At 57.2% G+C, this 5,467-nt stretch overlaps 1 pseudogene; it reads left to right on the top strand.

Annotated features, from left to right (window-relative positions):
- Positions 1-711: 711 nt before the first annotated feature.
- On the top strand, positions 712-955 carry LOC115873767 (annotated as a pseudogene).
- The last annotated feature ends 4,512 nt before the right edge of the window (positions 956-5,467 follow it).

The raw sequence follows: 5,467 nt of genomic DNA, 5'->3' as shown, positions 1-5,467 counted from the left end.
TCAGAGGGGCCAGAGTCCGCCAGGACCCCGGCTCAGGGTGGGGTGCAAGGATGAAAGGGTGAGTTTGCTCCTTCACTGGGCTTGCTATCTGCTCTCTTCTGACTAGCCAGGGGCTACCCAGGTGTACCGCACAGGCGATGGATGGCCGCCCAGTCTCTGCCAGCTGCCTGGTGTGCCAGTTGTGTCACCCAGAACGGCCACATGGAGCATGGCAGGAGGGGTCTTGGCACAGGATGACCCTGGGAAGTTAGCGGGCCCTGAGTGGAGTGCGTCGCCAGTGGATGTTCATGGAGTGCTTATTCCAGTAACTCTGGTGGGCAAACACTTAAGATCCTGGCTATTGACCGAAAGGCCCACCCATGGGCCCCTTGGAAGAAAGGTCTGGTGGTTTTCTTTCTGAAAGGTCACCGCAATGAAGACCCAACATGGGGGATTGCCTTGAGTCAGCAGAGACTCAAGGGAAACCGGAACTAGTCTAGCCCAGGTCTCAGCTGTGACACGTTCCGTGGTCTTTCAGCCTATGGTCAAGCCCATGGGGAGGGGCTTGGTGCTAGCCCACTTTGTAAATGAAACCTTGAAGTCTAGGTGGTGGTTCTGGGTTCAAATCTTGGATTCAGACCCTGAGGTTTTTGATTTTTAATTGTAAACAAACACAAAAGCTCCCTTGCTGGCTTTCAGTTGTCACGTTTGGTCGCTAGTAACAGAGCCAAGATGCTTTGGAATCGACAAGCTCTGCGTCAAATGGCCCAAAGGACCATAATACTGCTTCACACAGACAGTTTGGAAATAAAGTTTCAGGGAAACAGAAGCTGTTTCAGGAGAATAATGGGATTCCAGGGCATCTAAAGGGTGGAGCAGCTCTGCCCTCCTGTATAAAGTCACCATGGTCCTTACAGTTGGCGGAACAGCGTATGCCAGCGGACTGTTGGCTGCATTTCCCAACAAGCAGGATTGACTTCAGTTTATCCTTCCAGCAGTTGGTTCTGTTTAATGCAGTGCCCTATGAGCCACTAAATAAATAACAGCTCTTCTTTGGGGATCAGTATGTATTGACATGTACTAATTGCCACTAATAAAGCAGTCTTTACCATGGGGAAAAAAACAAAAAAAAAACAACCCACGAAAGGTCTATGCTTGTAAGATGGGCCTGCCTGAAATCTGGTGAGCTGTCCCAAAATTGACTGGGTGCCCTGCCCACTCTGTCCATGCACCACAAGAAAGGGGCTGAGGGCTTCAGATCCTGGGGGCGGTGCAGGAGGCTAGGAAGTGCCTCACAGTGGCCTGGGGTGCTGGACCTGATTTTCCCTAAGAGTTAGAAGCCCTATCCCCCTACCACCCCCACCAGCCTACCACCTTGCTCTGTTCCTCTATGAGGTGAAGGAATGCCTCCTCCTACAGGAGGCAAAAGTAGGGCAAGTGTCCAAATGAATCAAAGCCATACATGCTGAACGATAAGTAGCTTCATTGACCTGGTTCCCAACTGCCTATTTAGAGAGATCTAGAGCTTGGCCCAGCCTGCGGCACAAACCAGAGAAAGTGGACCCAGGGATGGGGTAAGCAGAGGGCCATCAGAGTTCTGAGAGCGAGCAGGTTGGGGTGGGCCCAAGCTGCTCCTGCTCCCAAGAGGGCCCATCCATCCCCACCCCTACAGTGATGGATGTGGCAGTCAGAGACAGATGGTGGAGCCAGGAGAGCATCTCAGAAGAGACCAGGAGGATGCTCTGCCTTGTTGAAGGGAGGAGGCCCAGGCTGGGCTCAAAGCTCCCTGAGAGGCCTTCTGTCCTCTGCAGCATGGCTTTCATGCAGGGTCTGGGCCCACGCTCCCCTAGAGCAGCCCAGGCCACAGGTACACGTGGTCCTGCCAGGTCAGAGAGGACCAGTGGGTCATCACTGCCCAGGGATGCTGTGCCAGGGCCAGGGTGACAGAGCGGTCACAGCGGACAAGTCCAGCATGGTCCCACAGGGGAAATGAAGCTCCGGCAGTGCTCACCCCGTTCCCTCAGCGCGGGGACAGCCACGGGGCAGCACCTAGGCCTGTCCCTTGCCCGTGTAGCACACTTCTTCCTTCATTAGCCTTTAAGTTGCTTGGGAATCTCTGAGTGGCCAGGCCAACTCCTACCTGCTGCCCAACTCAAAGTCTGTCTGCCTGAGAGGACTGGAGTAGGCGGGTGGGCAGGACAGGGCAGGGTCAGGACCTCATCCCCAAATAAGCAGGGGCCTGTCCACTTTGGGCTTCATGCCCTTGGCTCCAGATGGACCTTACAAGGAAATATTTAAGTGGTTTAAAAATCTTAGCCCTCGAGCCCCTCACTCCCCACATCGCATCAAAGGTTTCACAGATGCCTCCAGATTCCCAGCGTTTGGAACTATGTGCCTTAAGAAGGCTGACCCTCCAATCACCAGCGACATTGTATGACAGACATTTAATGACACATGCTTTAAGCGCCGATGTTAACGATAGAGTAAATCGTTTCAACCCCGGCCCTGCCCTGCCGGGGTCTCAACATTTCTGAAAGGTTAGGCTCTTGTAAAGCGCCTGAACTTGGTGCTTCTGTTTTGTGGAGTTGCGGCTGTGGGTCGCGGGCGTCAGTCTGTTCCTTTGGGGAGCGCCAGGTTGTGTGGGCGGAGTCGCCAAGGGAATAGTGGCACCAGGCTCCCTCCCAGAGTGGGTCAGCAACCAGTTCCTAGCAGGATGGGAAGCTCGGTCGAGATGTCCCTTCCACTCTCCGTACAGCGCTCCCATTGGCGAGCCTTCCAACTCTTTGTTTTTACTGAGATTAACCCGTGCGGGGCGGGCGCGGTGAGCGTGGCTCCCGGCTAATGGGGGTTGGGGGGTGTGGGGGAGGGAAGGGGTGGCTGGGAAGGACCAGGGTAGGAGGAGTCGGGGCTTTGCCAGACTTCTGCTGCCATAGCAATGTGGCTTTCTAAGGCTCGACTTTGATTTCAATGCCTAAAGAGCCTGGCGGCTCATTCTTGCTCGTGGAGAAGGTGCCCCTGCTTCCCCAGCCTCGCCCGGCGCCCTTGCATTTGAGAAGGGTGGACCAGGAGCTCCAGACTCGCGGGTGGGGAGGTGGGGAGCCGGGGGCTAGGTTTTACGCACATACGCCCCTCCTTGAGCTGCCGAAAGCGGCGGGTCTGGACCGCCCGACTCCCCTGGGAGCCCCTTGCTCTCCCCGGGAGTCCAGTCCCCTGCGTCCCGAGGGAGGCCGGGGCACCTGCCGGTCGCTTCACCTCTGCATGCATTTCACACTTTCTATCCTGTTAGTTGTCCGCACTCCTACGCTCATGCGGGCTCCCCCTTCCCCAGTTTCTGTGTCCTGGGGATTTAATCTAGTTAGACGATTTTCTGCTTAAAATTGCATTGTTAACAGCAATTGTTTAAAAGTGGGCCGGGATTGAGGGCGCCCAATCTTTGAACCGGGCCGGTTTGGCATGCCTCCGCTCCGCGCCGCGCACCGCCCCGGGCTCGGCCTCGGCCGGAGCGATGGAAGGGGGGTGGGGGGAGCCGCGACACAAAACAATCCCGGGCTCCGGAGCGCCCGAGCCCAGGGGCCGTTTCCCCCAACGCAAACAGATGCAAATGTCTCCGCAAACATTGCACAAAGCCATTCTGAGAGAGGCTGCTCTCGCGGACTCAATAGCCCTTTAAACCCAGCCTAATTGCCCCCAAGCGAGAGGTAAAGGGTCCGCGCGCATATTTTCACTTTGGCTGGAAGAGGTGGAGGGGGGCGAGGGCCCTCGGGAGAGCGGACCGAGGGCCACTGTGGTTCAGTGGTTTGTGACATCGACTCGGGCCGCCGCAGCGCGCGTCGCGGGGGCGGGGGTGGTTGGGCCCTGTGGCTGCAGGGACCCTGCACCGAGGGCCCCGCGGGGACGGCGCTGCAGCGGAGAACGGGACTGCCAGCTCCCAGAGGCGGCCAGTCCTTTCAGGCCCACAAAGGCCGCGTTAAATCGTAGCGCGCACAATAGCATGAAAGAGTGCACTGGAGCCGCTCCGGTACAAAGTGGGCTCATACTGCTGGGAGGGGACTAAGACGCTTTTAACTACCACGCACGACGCCGTGGCCGCGTCCTTTGTGCTCCCTGCATCACGGCAAGAGCGGGCGCGCACGCTGCGGCCCCTTGGAGGACAGAGCCTCCTTCTGTCCCTCAGGACCCCAGGGCAGCCATTGTCTGACGACCCAGGTATATTTCCTAGCAAGATGGTCTGCAAAGGTGTTGGGGGTTCTGGGGGGGCCGTCCGTGGCGCCCCGCCAAACCTAGCGTCCAGAGCGCTCACGTGGACTTCACAGCCCCCGCCTAGGTGCGGATTCACTGCTAGTCCCAGCATGTCCCTGCCGCCAGCCTGGGACCCAGCGGAGCCCTTTGACCTCTTGGTCATGCAAGGTAGCACTCTGTGTGCTGGGCTGGGATGGGCTGCGGAGCCATGGCACACACAGGAGTCACAGCCACTAATTGGCCCTTCCTCCAGAATCCATGGCAGTGAGGGTCTCTCGGTCCTTCTCAAGCTTCCAAACCACCCACAGGTGCTCTGGCGAACTTGCAGGCAGGGGGCCTTAGGGAGGGAATCAAACGATATATCTTGTATCTTCTCACTGATCCGTGGACCATCACATGTAAGCCAGAGTTGACTTGGTCCAGTCCTGGGAGTACACATGCTTGGGTGTGTGTGGGGGGGAACCCAGAGAGTCAGCCCTTAACAGTATTTTAGGGGTGTGGCCCGTGGGTGGTGGTCTCCAAGTATCTGAATGAAGGAATGAAGGAAGGAAGGGATGAGAAAGGAAGGAAGGAATGAGGAGTGTGTGTGTTGGGTGGGGGGCAGTTTGGAGTCCTGGGCGGTGAAGTGACTGTCCCAAGTGTCCGGCAGTAAGAGACTTGGGAGCCCTGTGTGCCAGAGGCTCCTTGGTGGCGTCCTGTTCCCCAGCCCTGCTCCCCTTCCCAAGGTGGGGTCTGTTGTCACCAATTTTGGCGCCATGGCTGTTTGTAGCACAGGCATCATACAGAGGGAAGCCGTGGATCTCAGTCCAGCCAACGTCATCCTGTTCTTCTGCTGGGGGCTAAGCTGCCTGGGTTGCATGGGGAGCGTTTCACATTCACATCGGACTCCTACGTTCGCCCCCCCCCCTCCCCGCTAAAGTGAACTCAGTGACTGCTTGTTCTGGTAGAGGCCCGGCTCATGGTGGCCACACTGCAGGGTTGCTGTGTGCGGCCTCCTTTAATGTGCAATGAGGTGACCCACTAACTGATTATCCTCATCTTATAAAGAGAATGCCTGGGCTCCCAGTTGCTGTCACTTATCCAAACAGTGGCCGAGCCAGCATGCTAACCCTGGCCTTCGACTCCACAGCCCTGGCTTTTTTATTAGTCTGTTGCAAGCCGAGTTTCTTTCTTCTTTAACCCCACCCCCAGCCGCAGCTCTGGGGACCATTTCTCAAAGCTGGGGAGACGCAGCCTGTCTCCCAAGAGG

The sequence above is a fragment of the Echinops telfairi genome, unplaced genomic scaffold (genome assembly GCF_000313985.2).
Source record: "Echinops telfairi isolate 266 unplaced genomic scaffold, ASM31398v2 ScPeMD7_7469;HRSCAF=8507_1, whole genome shotgun sequence".
NCBI classification, from domain to species: Eukaryota; Metazoa; Chordata; class Mammalia; order Afrosoricida; family Tenrecidae; genus Echinops; species Echinops telfairi.
The sequence above is the reverse complement of the archived record's forward strand: the minus strand, read 5'-3'. Positions and strand labels throughout refer to the sequence as shown.